The sequence below is a fragment of the Bidens hawaiensis genome, unplaced genomic scaffold, assembly GCF_021521415.1.
Source record: "Bidens hawaiensis isolate Kalapana, Puna unplaced genomic scaffold, B.hawaiensis_p1.1 tig00002343_1, whole genome shotgun sequence".
Classification (NCBI taxonomy): domain Eukaryota; kingdom Viridiplantae; phylum Streptophyta; class Magnoliopsida; order Asterales; family Asteraceae; genus Bidens; species Bidens hawaiensis.
In genome coordinates, this window is record NW_027491127.1 from 84,684 (window position 1) to 109,332 (window position 24,649).

Sequence of the window (24,649 nt, forward strand, 5' to 3'; positions counted from 1 at the left end):
AACATAACACACCAAAAAACATAACACAACACATAAAGGCTCAATGAGAATTTTACCTAATTGATGTTTATCCATGAAGGTCTCCATATTAATTAGTATGAATAAATGAGATAGTGAATAAGAAAAATAAAAATAATATAGATTAATTCATTCTATCGATCCAAAATATACATGAGATATTTATCATATTATAAAATTGATAGTGTGAGATATTGATCCAGAATATACGATCGTGCATGAAAATATAGTTAGGTTGTTAACTAAATGTCTAGTAACAAGGAACAAATTCTGGATCCATAATTAATTTTTATTAATTATATATTTACATACCATAATAAGAAAATAAAGTAAGATTACAATCCTACCCTTAATAGATGATGTTAATCCAATGGTGGAAAATTCTTCCTACACTTTTTAGGAAAACATTAGAAGAGCCGTTGAAGGGGAGGGGGGCCACAATTTTTCACTCACTGCGTCGGCCGTTGGAACGCCCGAACCAGCTGCTCCCTTGGTTGGACTGCGCCCCACGGCGCCCAAAAAAACCACCCCACCGCGCCCCATAGCGTGGGCTCTTAAGAGTATTTAATTAGGTGATAATCGTGCTTGAAACTGACCAAACATCGTTGAAATTTCACATGACAACGTACATATTGTAAGGCCCCGTTCCTGGTGCCTTACTTTAACGTTGAATTTACTCATAAACACAGTTCTAAACATCAGAGTTAAATAAAACATTTGCGGAATATTGAAACTTTCATAAAACATTACATAACTCATAACTTGTCTTAATTAAACAATCTTGTCTTTCAAAATAACGTCAATTAACATTAACACATTTTGAGTCTTCAGATGCCAGTCTCTTATTTGCCACCATGTCCCCGCTCAAGTTAGCTGTCCCCATATACTCACCTGCGTGCATACTAAAAGTCAGCTACGCTGAGTGAGTTCTAGTTAATCAGGCGACATACAATACATACACATATCATACATACATATCCGAAGATACTTATCCATACTTAACCAATTACCTTTCCAATATACATTTATGCATACATACTATTACCTACCTCAGCCTACCGAGAGTATGTTCATAGTCCGCCGTCTATACCTATACTCAAGGTCATGAACACGTAAAAGGTCCGCAGTCCTTACCTATGTTCACTATTTTATGGTATGTGCAAGGTTCGTAGTCCTTCGCTATACCATCCTATATTAACAACACGTACAAGGTCCTCAGTCCTTCCCTCTGTTGCAACCTAACCCATAGCACGTACGAAGTCCGCAGTCCTCCCTTGTGCTACCACAACACAAATACAGCACGTATAAGGTCCACGGTCCTTTCCTATGCTGACGCCTACCAACAATACGTATAAGGTCCGCAGTCCTTATCTACGCTGACGTCTATCACCTATAACACGTATAAGGCCCACCGTCCTTATCTACGTTTACATCTATCATCTATATCATGTATAAGGCCCGCAGTCCTTAACTACGTCATCACCTGCCAAGTCTATGTCCAACAGAAGTTAGTGGGTGTTTGGGATTGCATATATATATATATATATATATATATATATATATATATATATATATATATATTGCTTTTTGCTTTTTGGAGAGGCAAAATATCCAAAATGCCCCTCCAAAAGCAACTAAAAGCACCAAACAATTAGTGCTTTTAGTTGCTTTTGGATTGGCATTTTGGACATTTTACCTCTCCAAAAAGCTTTTGGTGCTTTTAGTTGCTTTTGGAGGGGCATTTTGGACATTTTGCCTCTCCAAAAAGCAAAAAAAGTAAGCAACCCCAAACATGCCTTTAAAGGGATTCGCCATCCTAACTTACTACGTCGGACGTAGAACTCACATACCATTCCTGTACCTGTATATACACATACTTCACATATACAAATATTACATTATAGCATAAGAACACTCTAGGCGTTCTTTACATCATTTGATTAACAATCATACTCCTTGTCGATACGTAATATCCGAAGATCATCCACGCCCCGACAAGTGTCCACCCATAACGTTCATACATCATTCATACATCATACATAGCAATCATATCTTTAGGCTATCACCTGGCGGTACATGCAATATCCGAAGATCGTTCACGCACCGACAAGCTTTCATTATCATTCAAGACATATAGACATAGATACAAATCATACATGGCATACACTTACCATTCAAGGTAAGTGTATTTACCAGTCACATCGAGTATGCACACAGCCCCGAAAACATAACAATGAATGGGGCTAGAAACTCACCTGAACGCAATTACGTTCACCGTTTATGGTTATCCCCTTCTTGAGCTGTGCACGACTAACTGTATAATCATTACATATATTAAATACGGCTCTAGCTCTTCTTGTCGTTTACATAATTATGTAATTATCTCATTCTTTTCTAAGTACAGGGACTGTTCTGTCATTTCATTAAACTCCTAGTTCGTTACTCAGTTCTTTAACAAATTGACTTATCATAACGAACTGGTCTTTTGACGGATTGGACCTTATAACGAACTGGTCATTCTAATTCGTTATCTCTTTTAACAAATAGCCATAACGAATTGGGGCTAATTCGTTACCTTTTCCATAACGGACTCGGACACGAACTAAAGCTAGTTCGTTAAGCTTCTATTCACGAATCGCTAGATGAATCACCCCTAGTTCGTTAACTCCCCATTAACGAATTAGGGTTAGGTCAGAGAATGTCAGAAACATTCTCTGACATTCCCTTACCGTGTGCCCACTTTCCGGTGCCGCCTTTCCAGCGCCGCCTTCGCCTGAAAACAGGGATCTCGCCGGAAAAGCGAGATCTCCCTTATTTCACCGCCGTTTTCACCGTTTTTCGTCTTGTTCGATCCAGATCTGAGCTAGGGTCACCCCTAAGCTCATATTAGGTTCGGTTTATACCCGATTCCACCCGGATCTCGTGACTTTAACGGTTTAAAGGTGGCGGCTCATCGTTTCGCGACTAAATCTAACGGGTTTGAGCTCATACAACATCATACTATCATTACCTTGGATCGGGATCGCTTTTCTATCTTAGTTCGGCTAGAGAAAGGAGAGAAATTAGAGAGAGAGCTTAAGTGTGTGTTTTGGTGGTGTATGGAATATGTGTAAAATGAATTAAATGTGTAATTTAAGGCTTTTATAATTATGGATCAAGGGCTTAAGCCCATGGTATTTCCTTCTTTCCTTCATAACCCAAGTCCATAACCCATATCCATTTAACCCAACACTAGCCCGACTCATAATAACTTATATTTTCATTTTATTAACCGAAACGAGAAAACGGGATGTTACACATATTGACTTGTCGATGGACGACGTGTCAGGTTTTAGGTCATGTAACGCATAGTTTCCCATATTTGTGTATAAAAAAAACAAGAATATTTCTATGGGTGTACACTAAGCATAAACTAGAATTAGTTTTTTGTATCATATATGCATACAATCATGTAAAGATACAAATACTTATGAATATAGATGAAGATGCTTTTAGAAACTAAACAAAAAGGTAAACCTACTACCATTCCCAAATGATTAATCAATAAGGTGGTGGTGGTCCATAAAGTTTAACTATTTGGTTTACTCGCGCTTCGCAGTGCAGACATGCCATTGCCATTTTTTGTTACTTACCGTTACTATCCGGGGGAAAAATAGAAACATAACTTTCACATACAGAGTCCTACATTTGAGAAATATAAGAGCAGCTGAGCAAAATTACCCTTCCAATAACCCTTAGTGCCTTGTTGCTTCCAAACATATGTTGGGCCGCAAATGTATTTATTATTTAAATATACAACATACATGGTAAGTGTTATTCAATTGAAGTTAAGGCAAGTCAAGACATCCTACTATACTATTAAAAAAATTAGTTTGACTCCACATGCCCCTTTTCTATTGGATGATTTCCTTTCTTTCCAAATATATCTTGTTCTTCTCTATTTTTCTTACCAATTAAATAAATCAAAAATAAAATCAATCTATACCACATCAATGCCACCTTAATGCCATGTCACCAATTCATTTCATACTAATGCCAACTCATCCTCTAACCTATATTTAAACAATAATATTTCTTAATTTTTTACCCTAATCATGTTTTTCTTTCTTTCTCTAATAGTCGGGTCTTCTTTCATCCTCTCTCATATTCCGGCTAATCCAAATCTATAAATTTATTAATTATTTTCCGATAAGTTTCTATTATATATTAAATTCCGATTTTTGATATATGTATTTCCGACTATATTATATTTCTTCCGGATATTGTTTCCAATAATCTTTTTATGTTTCTTTTAATTGTTAACTAATTTTATTAAAATCAGTTTAGGTTTTTAATAAAGAAAGGCGATGTCTACAATTTTTGGATGTGTTTACGTTTTTCCGGTAAGTATTGACGGTAATTTTTTCCGGTTATGTGTTATACTTATAACAATGATGATTGTTTTATATTTATTAGTATTTTTTTAATTTTTCGTGTTTTTTGTTTGACATGCTGTTAATCTATGTTCTATATCAATATTATGTTCATCCATCGACGGTATCAAAATCGGAGATTCCATGGTTAAAAACCATATTTCTTATTTTCTGGTAAGACATTCAATTTTTCCGGTTACAAATTAAAAATCAAATATTCCATAATATCAACATTAATATTCTACTTTTTAATTTCAGGTCAATGCCAAGACTAATAGATGTTCATTTCTCTGGAAATTCTACAAAAAAATCCGACATACCATGGTCATTGTCACAATATCGTTTTTCTGGTTACATCTTTTAAATTTTCCGGTTATTAACTATAATTCAAAAAACCATAATATCAATATTAATTTTCGATTTTATTATTTCAGGTTATTTTCCGACTCATATAATATGATTTCACGATTGATCAAGACTTTATAAGATGTATTTTTATTATATTATCACGTATAGATTTTCTTTTTTGAATATTCATGTATTTCAATATTTCAATTTCATAAATTTTAGTTAAAGCTAAATATTAATCTATACCTTGATGTATATTTTGTTTTCCGACGCCTTAATAAATGACAAATTAACTATTCCATTAATTCGAATTATTTAGTTTGACTTTCCTAATTTATGGTAATAACAGGATTCCCATTTTATATGCATTGACTTTCTCAATTAACTATTTCCTAATTTTGTTGATTAATACAATTTATTTCATTCACATTTTATACACATTTTCTTTCCTTAATTTTTAAAGAAAACCGATTTTACAAATTAACTTCATTTTTTTTCTCATTTACTTTTTTTTTTTTTTTTTTTTTTTTGAAACAACAAATTTTTTCACCTAAAATCCCTCTAACCTTGCACTTGCAAGGATTTGAACCCACCACTTCCACTTTAAAAGGTGGACACCATACCACTAGACCATTAGGTCATGGGTTTTTTATTTGGCCATATCAATGATAATTATAAAATAACGTTTACACATACATAGAACTTTGTTACTACCTTTTATAATATAATTATTGTATTCCCTTTTATATAAAAAAATTAAATCTTAACGAAATACAAATTAATTTGCAATCATTTCACCCAACTCAAAGTTAATATGAGTTTACCGTAATTGTATATAGTTTTGGTGTATCATAAAAACTTAATTTTAAATTAATTATCCATAATTTACATAATAACAATTTATCTAACATTAAATGTCCATAATCTATAAATAATAATACATATTAACATATTTACTAATTTACATAAATAAGTAAATCAAGATATCGAATTTATTTATGGTATCTCTCTACATTTTAGGTATATTATTCAAATTTGAATTTCTAATTAATTTCCATACTAATTATTTGACTAACATTTACATGAAATATTAACATGTTTCCTTTAATTGTTTGACTAACATTTGAATTTCTAATTAATGTTTATTCGTTCTTTCATTTTGTATATATAACCGAATTAACATCAATATTGTAATTTATATACTTTAATTATACATAATTTACATAATAATAAGTTCTCATAAATTTAAATTTCTAATTAATGTTCATAATAATGGTTTGACCAACATTTACATGGAATATATACCAACATTTAGATTATGTTTAAGGTAACATTTTAAAATTACGCTTTACAAGTATGTTATTATTTTTATTTTTGTTAAAAGATTACAAGTTATAATTCATACCATTACAAATTCAAAATTCGTTCTAAATGTTAAAACAACTCATAACTTCAATTCTTTATTTTTGTTTACCGTAATTGTTTACAGTTTTGGTATATCATAAAATATTAATTTGAAATTAATTATCCATAATTTACATAATAATAAGTTCTCTAAAAATAATGGTCCATAATCGGTAGATAATAATAAGTTTACTATTTTACATAAATAATTAAATGAAGGTCTCGATTTTCTCTGTAGTATTTCTCTACATTTTTTGTATATGATTTAAATTTGAATTCCTATTTAATGTCCATAATAATTGTTTGTCAAACATAATTGTTTCTATATATGTTTTCCATTATTATATTGACTATAACCGTATCTTAATAATTACCAAAAATTATAATTCAGATTATGTTAAATTATTAAAATTATACTTTAGAAGTATGTTATTACTTTTACTATTTTTTGTTCTTGATATTTCAAAAAGTACTACCTTAGAAAGTTATCATTCAGACTATTATTTTTATTTTTGTTATAAAATTACAAGTTACCGTTCATACTATTACCAATTCAAATATGTAATCAATGTTAAAACAACTCAGAACTTCAATTCTTTATTTTTGTTTACCCTAATTGTATATAGTTTTTAATTTTTTTCCATTTTTATAAACTCATTCCTTAATATGGTTTGACCAAAATAATACCATAATTATCTCATTATTACAATTTATATGGTTTGACTTTCTTTATTTGTTAAAAACCCGAATGACGAAGTTATAAACTAAATAAATTTCCGACCAATTTAAGTATTTGACCGTTCACATTAAATCATTTTTGACCATTCATATTAAATCGTTTTAAATTTTAAATAACATTTACATAGTAAATATAACTTTCTTAAAATATATCAACATGATTTAAGTACTTTTAAATTTAAGATTTGCACTCACAAATTATGGCCATATAAAAATTAACATACATTTATTTTGACTGTTGTAACATTTTTAATTAAATATTCTCTTAAAATCCATTATTATGTTATTAAGAGTTACTATTAGTTGTATTAAGTTTGTTTCAAGCAAAAGAAAAAACAGTGGACACATTTTGGATTTTAAAAAATACATATATATTATGTTGACATTTGAAGTCAAAATATGACATTTTAAAATTAAAAGTTAGATCTTTTGTAAGGCCTCGTTACCGGTAACCCTACTTTCGTGTTGGATTTACTCATAAACACAGTTCTAAATATCAGAGTTAATTAAAACATTTACGCGGAAAATAAAACTTTCATAAAACTTTACATAATTCATAACTTGTCTCAAAAAATTTATTGTCTTTCACATTAAAGCATTAAAATTAACACATCATGGGTCTTCAGATGCCAGTTTCTTGTTCAGTGCCATGTGTTTCCTCAAGCGAGCTGCCTCATCCTACTCACCTGCGTGCGTACTAAAAGTCAGCTACGCTGAGTGAGTTCTAGATAATCACATAATCATACCATTCACATAACATTATATTCTTTCATTCATACTTTTATACTTTCATACCTTCATACTTTCTTACATTCATACTCTTACTTTCTTTTGTATTAACTTACTTTCATATCTTATGTTATAAAGAACATTACGCCCTACATTCCTCGAGTATTATTAGGGCTCGGTACCCTCTTTCCTCGAGTATTATTAGGGCTCGGTACCCTCTTTCCTCGAGTATTATTAGGGCTCGGTACCCTCTTTCCTCGAGTATTATTAGGGCTCGGTACCCTCTTTCCTCGAGTATTATTAGGGCTCGGTACCCTCTTTCCTCGAGTATTATTAGGGCTCGGTACCCTTCTTCCTCGAATATTAGTAGGGTTCGGTTCCCTAGTTCTCGAATATTAGTAGGGTTCGATTCCCTCTTCGTTACCATACAACCATACATCATACCTCGAGTATTATTAGGGCTCGGTACCCTTTTCGTAACCATACAACCATACATTATCATTTCTTTCTTCTATTATCTCTATCATGTTCATACACATAAACATACATAACATACTTACCTCATACATAGCGTTACCACCTGACAGTACGTGCAATATCCGAAGATCGTTCACGTACCATCAAGCAATCATTCATACATTTCACATTATCCACATAAGGCATACACTTATCTCTTAGGATAAGTGTATTAACAAACATGTTGAGTATGCACACAGCCCCGAAAACACAACACATAAATGGGGCTAGAAACTCACCTGAACACGGTTACGTTCTCCGTTGATCGTAATCCCTTTCTTCAGTTGTGCGCGGCTGACTGTATAACAAGTATACATATCAATTTAACTATCACTACTTATAACATCTTTCTAGTCTTAATTACTACCCACAACGAACGGGGGTCCGGGGGCAGCGCCCCTGGCAGCGGGGTCTAGGGGCGGCAGCCCCTAGCAGGGTCCAAGGGGCAGAGCCCCTGGCTGGGGTCGAGCTGCCAGATCAGCTTGGAAAAATTTTATTTTCATTAACTGTCTTAACACATTTTTCATTAGATTTTTAATTTATTTTCTAAACGAACTTGGCTTTAGGCGAAGTTAAACCTCAGGCGAACTTGTCATCAGGCGAAGTTAAACCTCAGGCGAACTTAGCTTTAGGCGAAGTTATACCTCAGGCGAACTTAGCTTTAGGCGAAGTTAAACCTCAGGCGAACTTAGCTTTAGGCGAAGTTAAACCTCAGGCGAACTTGTCATCAGGCGAACTTAAACCTCAGGCGAACTTGTCATCAGGCGAACTTAGCTTGCAGGCGAAGTTCATCAGGCGAACTTAGCTTGCAGGCTGAAGAGGTATGTACCCGCTTCAACACGGAGCAAGGCGGGTCAACCCACAAGATAAAGACAAGAAGCTTGAAATCAAGACATTATGAAGGCACTAAGCCAAAACCTACGCGCATGGCGCATATCACATATGCTCAGGCAGCATATGCCCAGGCACCACACATGCTCAGGCATCATATGCCCAGGCACCACACATGCTCAGGCATCATATGCCCAGGCACACATATGCTCACGCATATCACATATGCGCGTGGCGCATCAGCGCGCGGCGCATATCACATCTGCGCATGAAACATCTGCGCGTGAGAATAAAGAGAAGACCTCGCGCATCCTCAGGATTGGCGCATATCACACATGCACATAATCAACCTCGTCCTTATCCAAATCAGGATTAGGGCAACCTTGATTGTGCACGTCAGACAACCTTCCAGAAGGTATCTTTTTAAGGAATAAGAATATGCTGATGTTGACAGCTGCCAAATGAAAGGTGGACAACTCAGCATAAACCATGTGCTACCACGTGATTACAACCAATGAAAAAGCACCAGGTGTCCCCAAGGACACGTGGCGCCAAGCAATTGGAGGAGGCCAACAAAACCCTAATTGGGTCTGAGCCCAATCAGTGGAAACCCTAGCACTATAAATACAGCATCAACTCCACAAGGAAGGATGATCAAATATCACCTGATAACATACAATCACAGAGTATTCAGCTATTAAGCAATACACTCTAAATTCCTTACTCTCACATATTATTATCTTCTCCCACAAATACTTATTCTTACACCGGAGGGTTACCCCAAAGAGGACCCTCTGTCCCTTTCTGAGGGGTAAGTTGACGGTGTTGTTCGTTTTGTAGGTGGAAGAACCCAGATCCATCAGATCCAAGAGAAACCATCGGTGAAGTTGCATAGTCACACCCGAGGAAAGTAGATCGTCTACCAGTGAGTCGATCCACGCTTCTTCATTGGCGCCATCCACTGTTACAACGGCAATCAGATCTCATCAGATCTATACATAAAAAATCACCATGGTTTCTGGCGTTCATAACGTTGATCAAGCTCTGGAGGATATTGAACGTGAGGATGTTAATGAGGGACAACAGTTTCTGAGGGCGCCGCGTGATTCTACGCGCACCACCAGTAACCGTCCCTTCATCACAACTCCTCACGGCCAGACTGAAACTCCTCCAGACGATCTCACGTTACAAAATCTTGCCGGCGCGAAACAAAAAGGACCAATGGGTCCAGAAGATGAAACAAATGATCCTAAAGAATGGCTCATAAACGAGCAGCGGCGTCTAATGGACAAGTATAATGAGATGGTCAAACAGAAAAAGCTAGCCGACTTAACACAAAGGCAAGCGCTTGATAAGCAAACTGTTCATGGAACAAAAAGGCCGCGCGCGCCGGAAGAAGGACATTCTGTTCACACCGCACACACTGAGTTCAGTGATGAAGAAGTGCACAGCATGAGGAAGACACGAGATACTCATGCAGGAGGCTCACAGCTCCGCGCGCCTGTGAACATGGCGCCTGGAGCCAGAGCCGATCTGGATCTGCACATGCCGTACAGCCCACCAGTTAGAGGGCAAGTGGACGTAACCACACCGTATAGACCAGCCATCTTGGTGAAACATTCAAAGTTCACTGCGCGCATCGCGCAGGCTCCCATCCAGCACAAAACCAAGATGCCAAGTGGTTTGGGTAAATATGACGGCACAACAGATCCAGACGATTTCTTGCAAGGTTTTTACAACACGGGAAACCTAGAGAGCTGGACGATGCCAACATGGTGTCACATGTTTGCTCGCTGCCTCACGGGCGCGGCGCGTGTATGGTTCGAGAGCTTGCCGACTGGGCAAATTGATGGGTTCGAGGAACTATTGGAAAAGTTCCAAGCCCACTTCGTACAGCAGCGCAGACACACGTGCGACCCTGATGACATCATGCACTGCGTGCGCAGGAATGATGAAACGATTGAAGACTACATCACTCGTTTCAATCAGGAGTCTCTGGCAATCGGAGGTATCACTGAGCAACTATTGCGAGTGGCCTTTATACAAGGCGCGCGCAGTGATCAACTCCGACGAGCTCTCGTAAGCAGAGATGGCATGCCCACCACGTAGGCCAAGTTAATGGAAGCATCGCGAGTTTTCGCGAGGAATGAAAAACAAATTGCCCAAGATAGGGCAAGAGAAAGAGCGCATCAAGCTGAGTCACCGCGCAGCAAAGAAAAGAGGGGCAAGCAGAACTCTGTATGGTCCAGGTTGCAACCAACCAGTTTTTCTTCCGCAGAAAAGCAGGCGCAACCAAGCTCACCCCATCCCCAAAAAGATGTTCGTAATCGCGGGGAGGGTGACAAGAGGGAAGGCGGCAGAGATCCTAACAGACCTCTGCCAAGAATATAGACTCCCCTCACTAAAACGCCTTCACAGGTGTTAAACACTGAGAATGTCCAATTCAAAAGCCCCAAGCCACTCCAATACAAGGGACCATCAGACAGTGGCAAGTATTGTGAATTTCACAAGTCCACAGGGCACAACACTGATGCATGCCACCACTTGAAGGATGCAAGTGAAAAGGACGTTAAATCAGACAAGCTGGCTCACCTGGTGAAAAACTCAAGACCAGACGATGAACAATCAGGAGCCTCAGCCAGCAAAAAGTACAAAAGAATCTGTGTAGCCGAGGGAGGAAGGCAAGGGCAGACATCAAGAAAGAGAAGCGCGCAAATCCAAGGAGATTGGCGCGAGCAGCAAGTCATCTTCCCAAGAATCAGGGGAGGCCCTTCCATCAGCAGTCCTCTTGTTATCACTACACACATTGCTCATTACGAAGTGTCAAAAGTCCTGGTGGACACTGGCAGCGAATCAGACATCATGTATGAGCAATGTTTCAGAAAACTGGATCCGGCAGACCAAGCGAGGCTTGAAATTGTGAATGCACCAATCTCTGGTGTTTCAAATGAAATCATTCATCCCCTAGGTCAAATACAATTTGAGCTAACTATGGGGGATGAGAAACACAAGCGAGCCGAAGTTGTTAACTTCTTGGTCTTGCCCACCACTTCTTGCCACAATATGATCTTGGGTAGGGGAACGATTGCCCAATTCAACGCCATACCGTCGCCAGCGCATGGCGCGTTGGGGTTCCCAACACCAACAGGTGTAACTTTTGTATACCGAGATCATTTGTGCGCAGTGACAAGTACTCCGCGGGAGGGAAGAATGAAAATTCCAATGACAGAAAACGCGCCAGAGGAATGGATCCTCAACCCGAAATTCCCGGAGCAAAAAATCACAATTGGCGCTACGATATCAGACGACACGAGGGTGAGAATGAAAAGATTGCTCACAGCATATATGTCGGTCTTCGCGTGGCAACACTCTGATATGACTGGGGTTCCGCGAGACCTGGCACAACATTCTCTCAACACCTTCAAGTCTGTAGAGCCAATTGCGCAAAAGAAGAGAGTCATGGGGGATGAAAAGGCGAGGGCCATGAATAAGCAGGTTGAGGATTTACTGCGCGCAAACATCATCCGCCCGATACGATACCAGACGTGGGTAGCCAATCCTGTGATGGTAAAGAAAAGTAACGGGTCATGGAGGATGTGCATTGACTTCAAGGACCTCAACAAAGCGTGCCCAAAGGATTGTTACCCCTCCCAAACATCGACGCAAAGGTGGACTCCGTGGCGCCATTCAAGCTAAAATGTTTCCTGGATGCCTACAAAGGCTATCACCAGATTCAAATGGCACCACAAGATGAGGACAAGACCGCCTTCAGAACCGACAAGGGTGTTTTTTGCTACACAAAAATGCCCTTTGGTTTGAAGAATGCGGGCGCCACCTACCAAAGACTTATGGATGCCGTTTTCAGCGAGCAAATCGGAAGAAACCTAGAAGTCTATGTGGATGATTTGGTGATCAAGAGCAGGGAGGAAAAGCAAATGCTCAAAGACATCGAAGAAACCCTTGGGCGCCTAAAGGAAGTTAACATGAAGCTCAATCCGAGCAAATGTACTTTCGGCGTACTGGAGGGAAAATTTCTAGGTGTAATGGTCACCAAGGATGGTTTCAAGGTGAACCCTGAGAAGGTGGAGGCCATCCTTGACATGCCCTCGCCATCCACCATGAAAGAAGTTCAGAAGCTGAATGGTAGATTGGTATCAATCAACAGGTTCCTAGCGAACCATGCAAGCAAATCTACCCCATTTGTCAATACATTGAGAAACTGCTTAAAGAAAAGTCAATTCAAATGGACTCCTGAGGCCGAGCAAGCGTTCAGCGAGATTAAAGAATGTTTGATAAATTTGCCCGCGCTCACAGCTCCACTTCCTGGTGAAACTTTGACATTGTACCTATCAGCAGGAGAGCGCGCCATCGGCGCAGTATTATTGGTGGATCGCAAGGGAATCCAAACGCCAATATACTATGTGAGTCGGGTGCTGACAGATCCTGAGACGCGCTACTCCATCATGGAAAAGTTAGTTTTATCACTAACACACGCGTCGCGCAAGCTTCATAGATATTTCAATGATCATCCCATTGAAGTACTGACTGGTTACAACATCCAGCAAGTCTTGCGGCGCTCCGCGCTCTCGGGAAGGCTGACAAAGTGTACGCTGGAATTAGGCGAGCACACGATCGCCTATAAGCCCCGTCCAGCAATAAAGGGACAAATCTTGGCTGATTTCATTGCCGAGGTCCCCGAAGGAAAAATTGAAGAGGCTCAGCGCGAGGTAGACCCTCCGCGAGCCAGTGATGAAGAAAATGTTTGGAGATTGTTCACTGACGGAGCTTCAAACAACGAAGGGTCCGGCGCAGGCCTAAAACTGGTGGATCCAGAGAATCATGAATATACTTACGCCATCAGGTTGGACTTCAAAAGCACCAACAATGAGGCTGAGTATGAAGCCCTGCTGGCTGGCCTGCGCATCGCGCACAAATTCGGGGTTAAAAAGCTAGAGGCCCATGTTGATTCATACTTGGTAGCAGCACAGGTCAATGGCCTTTATGATGCCAAGGAGAACACCATGCCTCTATATCTAGAGCAGGCGAAAAAGCTCATCGAGCAATTTGACTGCTTCAGAATCATTCATATTCCGCGCAGTGAAAACAAATCTGCAGACGCGCTGAGTAAGATGGCATCAACCAGTTTTGATCACTTTGGCAAAGATGTCAGGGTAGAAGTAATGAGCAACCCGTCGGTGGTAGCGAAGTCTGTCCTGGTAACTCATACAACCCCTTCATCATGGATAACTCCAATAACGGAATTCTTGAAGGAGGGAAAGGTACCAGATGATCGCGCGCAAGCGAGGAAGATAAGACATAAGGCGCAGAACTATGAACTGCTTGATGGTACATTGTATCGACGCTCTTATCTTGGGCCGCTCATGAAGTGCCTAGATGCTGAGGAAGCAAGCTATGTGATCAGAGAGATACACGAAGGAATCTGTGGAATTCATGCTGGCCCGCGCATGGTGGTTGCCAAGGCAATGAGCGCAGGCTACTATTGGCCAGGCATGTACTTGGACACTTTAAAAGAAATCCAAAAGTGCAAAGCATGTCAGAGCTATGCGCCAAACACCATGCGGCCAAAGAACAACTTGATTCCGGTGACCTCCGCATGGCCTTTCCATAAATGGGCAATCGACATTGTGGGTCCCCTACCGCAAGCGCCTGGGCGAGTAAAATTTTTGGTAGTGGCAGTAGACTATTTCACAAAATGGGTTGAAGCCAAGCCACTAGCAAAAATCACAGCTGAAGCGATGAAGCAGTTTATCTGGAGCCACATCATATGCCGTTTTGGCTTGCCCTTGGAAATTGTGAGCGATAATGGCAAACAATTCACTGACAAGAAGATATCCAGCTGGCTCAAGGAATTGCGCATCAACCAAATCTTCACTTCGGTATACCACCCTCAGGGGAATGGCCAAGTGGAACGCGCGAACCAAAGTTTGTTAAATGGGCTGAAGAAAAGGTTGGAGGGAGAATCCCATTCTTGGGTTGAAGAGCTACCTAATGTCATGTGGGCACACAGGACATTAAGCAAAACCAGCAATGGCGAATCCCCGTTCAGCCTAACCTATGGAACAGAGGCAATGATTCCAGCAGAGGTTGGATGCCCATCCCATAGAGTGCTCATGATGAGCAAGATTGATAACGAGCGCGAAAGAAGGTTGGATCTCAACTTACTTGAAGGGCGCAGAGAGGCGGCTATCATCAGTGAAGCCAAATACAAGAAAAAACTGGAAAAATATTACAACCAGCGTGTAAAAGAATGCCACTTCAAGAAAAATGATTTTGTCCTTCGAAACAATGAAGCTAGCCGCGCGATACCCCCAGGAAAAATGTCACCCAATTGGGAGGGACCGTATCAAATCTTAGAAGAATTGGGGAAAGGCGCATATGCTTTAAAAGATTTGAATGGAAAGAAGATCCCGCGCGCATGGAACGCGGCGCAGCTTAGAAAATGTTTCATGTAAAAATGTCAAGTTTGTAATCAAGGCTTTTTAAGCCATTATGAATAATGATACGCGCTATCTTCGCTTAATGTGGATTCTATTACCTTTTGCATACATGTTTCACACTTCCCTTTATTAGTTTTGAGCAATATGACAACATTGTATTGACATCAAAACGAAATAAAAACGAAGTAAAACATACATGCGCGAGCTTCAAGCTCAAACGCGTTAACGAGTTTTAACTCTAAAACGTCAGGGCCTTAGCCCAATTCTACTACCTTTTGCATACATGTTTCACACTTCCCTTTATTAATTTTGAGCAATATGACAACATTGTATTGACATCAAAATGAAATAAAACGAAGTAAAACATACATGCGCGAGCTTCAAGCTCAAACGCGTTAAAGAGTCTTAACTCTAAAACGTCAGGGCCTTAGCCCAATAATGTGAGCCTTAGCTCAAACAATTCACAACATCCATCCTGCATGCTGCGCAGCCTGACCATAAAACACCTAAACACAACTAAGGCAAAGCAAATGCCAAAACATGGTTGTTAAGGTCTCAGGTCGGGGTCGCGCACGAAATTGTAGTGGATAGCTGAGTAACACGTTGACGCGTAAAGGCTAAAAAAACTCACAATTCCATAAGCGCGCGAAAACGTCGCGCAAAAGAGGAATAATGAAAGCGCCATGACACGTGTCAACATAATCAAGATATGGAAAAATCTCTTACAATCTTGTTCTTATTCCAACGTGCAAGCATATCTTATATTCAACAAGCAAACATTCAATATAAAGAGATGAATGGGGAATGCGCAAGATGCGAAGAAGGGAAAAAACAACATTTCATTCAAAAGCAGTGAAATTTACAAGTTTACAAGATGAGATACAAACTACAAATAAAAATAAAAAACATGAAGGGCTTCTCAAGTCTCCACGTTGACATCAGCCTCTTCATCATCCTCATCATCGCCCTCGGCATCTGGCGCAGCCTGCTCCTCTTCATCTCCAAACTGACCATAGTCAAGTTCTTCATCTTGAATAGAGTCTTCTGGCACAACAGTGTCAGGAGCAGATCCTTTGGCCACGCCAGAGCCGCTAGCAACGCCAGCATTCTCCGCGCCAACGTCGCCGCCAGCCCCTTCGCACTCGTCAAGTAATTTCTTAAGCGCGGCGAGATCGGGCTGGTCAGCAAGCGCGGATATCTGCAAATCATAAGCAAAAATATGAGTACAAAAAGACTTAGAAAATAAGTCAAGGTAATCTCATTAAGGTTAAAATACCTGTGCAAGGATGGGAATGGGAGTATTCATATACTTCTCCCCCATCGCGGACATTTCCGCGCAGGCAGCGTCGCTCTGATAAGGGTACTCGGATGGGTTCTTCTTCAACATGCCATATTCGTAACCATCCGTGAACCCTTCAGCTCGGCCCACCAGGCGCGCGGCAGCGTTGCAATCCATCACCAGGGCCTGAAACTCGCCTGAGTATTTCATCGCGTAAGCGCAACGAGTCATCGCTGTGAGATCAGCCATTGGCGATCCTGCGCGAGGCCAGCAACAGACGTCTCGAGGGCAGGAACCTGAGAGTTTAATAACTCAACAGTTTCCTTAGTCTTTTTTAGCTCCTCTTTGTCGGACGCTGCTGCCGCCAAGATTTCTTCTTTTTCCGCCCGCGCAGCATCAAGTGCTTCCTGGCTAGACGCTGCCGTCGCCAGGGCTTCATCTTTATCGGCCTGCGCGGCCGCCAGCTCCCTCTTCAGGCGCGCAACCTCACTCTCCAGTGATGATTTTTCAGTGATAGACTGGACAAGAGCTTGGTCACGCGCCTCCGCCTCCAACTCCAAGTCGCGCGCTCTGCGCGAAAACTTGGCCGCGTCCGCCTCCGCCGCCTGCAGCTTCTCACGCGCAGCCTGAATCTCATGACCGTGCTTCACGAAGGCGCTGTTGGCACTGGCTCTGTTCTCACTGAGCTCTGCTTGGAGCTTCTCAGCTCTCTCGCGAGCATCAGAAAGATGCCAAGCATACACCTTAGCCTCTTGCTTGGCTTCCGCAAGAGCATCACGTACTTTTACGTAATCAGAGCGAAGCACTTGGGAGGCAGCAAAGAAGGCAGACCCAGCAAACATATGGTCGTTGAGCAGGTCGTCGCGAGCGCGGTCCTCCTGGAACCTCCTTTCAGTTGGAGGCACAGCATGAGCCCAGAATTCCGCACACACACCCATGAACTGAAAGGTGCTGTCTTCAGTTATATTCCATCTCGGGCGGTAAGTGTGATCGGCTTCCTGCAAAAAACAAAGAAATTATCTAAGTCATCAAAACATTAAGATGGAAGTCCGCGCAGCGGAGCAAAAAAGAACCTATACCTGCGGGGATGAAGCAGAAAAGTCATCGCCAGCCCTACGAGAAGGCTCCGCCGCGAAACCTCGTGGCGCTGCAGGGCTGGCGCGGGCGCCCGCGGAGTCTTCAACTTCAAACTCCTCACCCTCCTCTGAAATAGGCCTCTTCTCCTGCGACCTAGAATCAAAATCGGTCTCGCGGGGAGGGCTGTGCGCAGGAGGAGGTGAGGGAGGTCTCGACGCCGCCAAGTCGGCGCGCAAAACGGCCTCCTGCTCCTTAGTAATGCCGATGAGGGGAGATTCATCGCTTGCAGGAGCAGGAGTAGAGCCAACGACGCTGGCAACGGCGCCAGGAGCGCCGCCAGAAGCTTGGGCACCAGCTACGGATTCTATGAAAAAATCAACAACAAGAAATGGTTCAGGACTTGATCTAAAAGAGTCAGAAAATAAGAGCGCAATACGTACCTTGGCGCAACTCCGTTCGCGCAGCAAACATCGCCATGAAGTCCATTCTACCCTTCTTTGAGGGTAAAACGGGGGACTTCGAAGCGACCTCCGGCGCAGCCTCGGCATCTTGTTGCGCTGTCGCCGGCTCTACAAGCATTTGAGTAAGACAAGATTCATTAGTAATCCTATAAGGATCGCGCTCATAGAACCATAAAGGATAAGCAAAGTTTACCTGTCGCGGGCGTTTCCGCCGCGCGAAGGGAAGAGGTGGTGGCACCATGCCTCAGGTGGACAGGAGGTCTGCCCACTTTTATAGGCAGGGAAGACAAGGAAACCTTGGTGGTAAACTCTTGGGTTTTCCCAAATCCCCCCGCCTGAGTAGGAGGGTCCTGAACAACAGGGGCAACATCTTTTTTCTGTTTCTTACTGGCCCCTGCGCCAGTTTTCCCCTTAGCTTTACGCTTTAGTTGGGGCGCCTCCTCCTCCTCCTCCTCTTCCGCGAGCTCCAGCTCGTAGTTTTCGAGCGCATCTACAATACATGCAACAGAAGTGTTAGCAAAATTTGGTATTATAAAGGAAAATGCATAAGTACAAAGGCTTACCAGGTGCATCGCTGTCGAAGACAAATCCCAGATCAACAGGGATGAACATGTCATCAAAGCGATCAGGGAAACCAACCTCCCCAGCGCCAAGCGCGACGGAGCCACCCTCCATGTGCTCATCATAGGCAGCATGGATATACTCCTTGGTGACTGCACAAAAACAAGTCAAATGAGTTCAGCAAAAAGAATTATATTCGCGCAGAAGTAAAGCAATGAGATTAACTTACATAACCCGTCGACTTGGATAACGGGCTCAATCGCGCTGTCCTCCCACCTCTTGCTCATACCAACCCCCACCAGCGCCTCCTCACAAATGTTCTTGGCGGGGGATGGTTCAGCGGTCAGCTTATTAACCCAGGCGCCAGTTGGGTTCTTGAGGACACCCGCATCCGCAGGCGCAGAAGAAATCGAGCGCATGGTCATGCGGATGGGGATCACACCAGCCCTTATATAGAAGAACCTCTCAGACCAGTCATGAAGGCTCTTGAATGAAACAGTGGAGCACTTCACTTTCTGACTGCGAGAAATAAAAGAGAACCAACTGTCTTGGATCTTGGGCTTGTAAAAAAATTGAAAGCGCCGAGGGGTGGGCTCCTCGCGCTGGGATTTGCACATGAACTCAAAGTGAGTCATGCGCACAAGTCCAAACGGATGGACTTGGGATATATGAATCCCATAGAACTGAAGCAGTGCACCCACAAACCTTGTCATCGGGAGACGAAGGTTGCAGTGGGTGAAAAAATGGCTATATAGGGATATATAGCCGGCAGGCGGGTCCGCCGCCGTTTGCCCGGCCCCAGGCAACATGCAGCCAAACAGGGTGGGAAAACCCTGAGAGGCGATAAGGCTGTCAAGATCAGCCTGCCTCAATTTGCAGGGGATTTCATTCCACCTCTTCACCGCCTTGGTCCTCCCTACCTCCTCCGATGAGCCCTCAGCAGCCTTCTTCCCCTTGCCGGTCTTCTTCAATGTAGACATTACTAACGATTTTCTACGGCAATGTATGGGGGAGATTGTGTTGTCTGAGCTATCAGACATACAACGGTGACAAACAACAAACGATGCTTCTGAACAACAGATATTTGGGAAGCAGAACAAAGATAATCAGAAGACAAAGAAAGAAAAGCTCAGAAGAATAAACAAGAAGATGAAGGATAAAAAAACTCTAAGGGCTGGCTTTTATAGGCCCAGGAGAGAGAAAATTTCGTGCTGATCGGACTTCACGCGCCCCCACTCGCACGTGTAAGCAAACGGAAGCGCGACACGTGTCAATCACACTGTGTGAGGGGACACGAAAAGAAATAATACAGCTGTTGCCAGAGTTCACGCGCCGCCACTCGCAGGAATGACCAATGCGATCGCAACACGTGTTCCTGACACTCTGTAAGGGGACACGAAAGGCAACTGTAGCACCTCGAGCACACGAAAGGTCTGACACGTCTCCATCACGTATAGGGACGATTCGTTTTCAACTAAAAGGATAGAACTTCGCGCAACGATGAATAATAAGAAGAAAAAGACAAAACACCTATTAAAAGAGCAAACTATTTAGTCTAACATCTATCTTACCTCGCTCGCGCGAGACAAGACACACATTAGACTGGGGGGCTTGAAGAGGTATGTACCCGCCTCAACACGGAGCAAGGCGGGTCAACCCACAAGATAAAGACAAGAAGCTTGAAATCAAGACATTATGAAGGCACTAAGCCAAAACCTACGCGCATGGCGCATATCACATATGCCCAGGCAGCATATGCCCAGGCACCACACATGCTCAGGCATCATATGCCCAGGCACCACACATGCTCAGGCATCATATGCCCAGGCACACATATGCTCACGCATATCACATATGCGCGTGGCGCATCAGCGCGCGGCGCATATCACATCTGCGCATGAAACATCTGCGCGTGAGAATAAAGAGAAGACCTCGCGCATCCTCAGGATTGGCGCATATCACACATGCACATAATCAACCTCGTCCTTATCCAAATCAGGATTAGGGCAACCTTGATTGTGCACGTCAGACAACCTTCCAGAAGGTATCTTTTTAAGGAATAAGAATATGCTGATGTTGACAGCTGCCAAATGAAAGGTGGACAACTCAGCATAAACCATGTGCTACCACGTGATTACAACCAATGAAAAAGCACCAGGTGTCCCCAAGGACACGTGGCGCCAAGCAATTGGAGGAGGCCAACAAAACCCTAATTGGGTCTGAGCCCAATCAGTGGAAACCCTAGCACTATAAATACAGCATCAACTCCACAATGAAGGATGATCAAATATCACCTGATAACATACAATCACAGAGTATTCAGCTATTAAGCAATACACTCTAAATTCCTTACTCTCACATATTATTATCTTCTCCCACAAATACTTATTCTCACACCGGAGGGTTACCCCAAAGAGGACCCTCTGTCCCTTTCTGAGGGGTAAGTTGACGGTGTTGTTCGTTTTGTAGGTGGAAGAACCCAGATCCATCAGATCCAAGAGAAACCATCGGTGAAGTTGCATAGTCACACCCGAGGAAAGTAGATCGTCTACCAGTGAGTCGATCCACGCTTCTTCGCAGGCGAAGTTCATCGCTTGAAGGCGAAGTTGCCCAGATGAAGGCGAAGTTGCCCAGATGAAGGCGAAGTTGCCCAGATGTCCGCTGTTTCGGTTTCTGATCAACATTTCGGGCGATTTTAACACCCTTGTTAAGGTTCAATACTACCCACTACACTTCCCGACCATTTTCGGTCGTTTATACACTAAAAGCTCGGATCTTTAAACTTCCAAGATCAATAATCATACCTTTTGAGCTTGTTTGGATCTCGTTTATCTTGGTATCACCACTAATCTTTCTCTCTTACCCGGACCTCGCTCGATCCTTCCTTCTTTCTCGGCCCGGCCGGCGGCGGTTTTGGGTGTGCTTGGTGTGTGTGTATGTGTGTGTTTAGGAGAGTGGGGGAAAATGAAGATATTTTGGGATTTTGGGGGTATTTATATCCCTGAAATCCCATTCTCATTTAACCCATCTCAATTAATCCAAGTCCAAGACCCGCTCCTTCCCCGATATTAATCAATTGCGCGAAATCACTAAACATAACTTCCTTTATTCATCATTAAAATTTTAGGATGTTACATCTTTTAATTCAAACATGGTGTGTTAATTTTTTTTCAAGATAGTACGTTACTAACTATAATTTTTTCAAGATGTTAATATTTAATTTAAACATGGTTTACAATAAATGTTTTAAATTGATGTGCAAATATACACGGGTACTATCTTAGAGTAATAAATATTACAGTTATTGATGTGTAATAAATGTCCTAGATAAAGTTCATCTTTTAGATCAACATTGAGATAAAAGTTTTGTTGAATCGACATTGAAGAATTGTTTTATTGATTTGGAGACTAATTTCATTTGTTTGCTTATTATTATACTAATGATATAAGTTATAAAATATTTTAACTTTTCATTCATCTTTGTTAGTCTTTGTATATTTTGTATTTGATTCAAATAAGTTATGATGTCTTATAATTCATGTAAAAGTATCATTTATTTATAAGTAAAACATTTGCATTTCATTAAATTTATATGATGTTACATATATATCATGTTTTTAAATATGTTGCACCGTGTGTAACACGAGTACTATCCTAAATCAATATTGGAATCCAATGATCTGTTTCTTTTAAGAGATTTGGATCACTTAAAGCTTGCTAATATTAAAAAGAAATGACACATTTGAATTTGGAAAATGAAGTTAGCGATAAATGTTTTTCAAGATGATAATATTTATTTCAAACATGGTTTGTAATAAATGATTTAAATTGATGTGCAAATAAACACGGGTACCATCTTATAGTAATAAATATTACAGTTATTAATGCGTAATAAATGTCTTAGATAAAGTTCATCTTTTGAATCAACATTGAGATAAAAGTTTTGTTGAATCGACATTGTAGAATTGTTTTATTGTTTTGGAGACTAATTTCCTTTGTTTGCTTATTATTGTACTAATAATAAAAGTTATAAAATATTTTAACTTTTTGTTTATCTTTGTTAGTCCTTGTATGTTTTGTATTTGATTCAAATAAGTTATGATGTTTTATAATTCATGTAAAATTATCATTTTTTTATAATTACAACATTTGCATTTTATTGAATTTATATGATGTTACATATATATCATGTTTTTAAATATGTTCCACCGTGTGTAACACGGGTACTATCATAAATCAATATTGGAAACCAATTATCTGTTTTTTTTAAGAGATTTAGATCACTTAAAGCTTGCTAATGTTAAAAAGAAATGGAACATTTGAATTTGGAAAATGAAGTTAGTGATAAATGTTTTTCAAGATGGTAATATTTAATTCAAACATGGTTTGTAATAAATGATTTAAATCTCTGGCCTGAAGTCAACCGAAAAGGTAAGACATTAAAAATAATAATGGAATATGTATCAGTTTGTCTAAATATAATATTTCATGAAATCTAAATGTGTAGAATAAAAACATTTTTTTAAACTTCTTCGTAGGATATGTGTACTCCTTCGTCCAACCAGTTCACTCTGATTTCAATTTCTGAAGATGTTATTCCTAACCGTCTTTCATCGCTTGACGAAAAGGTTATTTCTTTACCTATCGTTGATGCAAAACTCAAGCGCAAGTTGGATGACACTTATGATGTTCATGATGAAACTTGTATGTCTGCAAACACGACGAAGGTTGACGAAGAACCAATTGTTGATGCTAATGTTGGTGAGGGAGATACCGCTGGAATGCAAAAGATATAAAATGGACGGATTTGGAATTTTTGTAATAAATGCAACGTTTTGCATGCATGTTTACTTTATTTTTTTGGTTTGAGATTGGATGTTTTTGTGTTTATTGTCCTTTATTTGACATTATCAATTTGGTTTTATTTGTCGTGTTTGAATTTTATATGGATAACAATGAATTTGTGTTTTCCTAATGTTATGTGTTGTTTTATATCTGTATTTTATATTCTCCTTGGTTTATAGTTCACACCAACTACTATGTTTATTCTTTCTAATGTTAGTTTAAAAATAACATATTTTTTATAAAACTTTAAATTAGGGAATCTTCATCACGTGATCTTACTAACATTACTTTTTACATTGGTACTACCAACATGCAATTTGAATAAAGATACACCCATTTTTGACATCTACATATACAATATTCATCATTACATATCTTTTCAATATAACTTATGTTGTACTCTTTTCCTAAACTTAAATACCTAAGCTTATTTTTTATTACACTTTCACTCTTCAACATACAATTGTAACTTTTTTAAATTTAATGTATGTATTATAAGTTAAATGAATTATAATGTTATTAGCATAAATAGTCGACTTTATTTAGCTTTATACCATTAAATACTACATTACACTTTATGGTGAAAGCCACTAATAATTATCTAACAACCACACATAACAAAACACATAATCTTACAAAATTTTATGAAAACCATTAATAATATATAGTTTAATGTTATAAAAATTTTAAAAGGAAATGATGTATTTCCTATAACTCTATGTAATAGTTACCGAATAAGTTGAATAATTTCTTAAAACAAAACACATAGTAGTTTGTTTCTTAAAAACAAACTACTTAATTTTAAAAACGTCATATCATAAAAAAATATCGCATCGTATATGAAAATATACAATCTTTACAATCTGTATTTGTAATTCATATTAAAGAAATTCTTACAAATTAAAGTCTAGAAAGTTAACATAATAATTTTATAATATTACTATAATAAATTTATAACCCTACTATCTAATA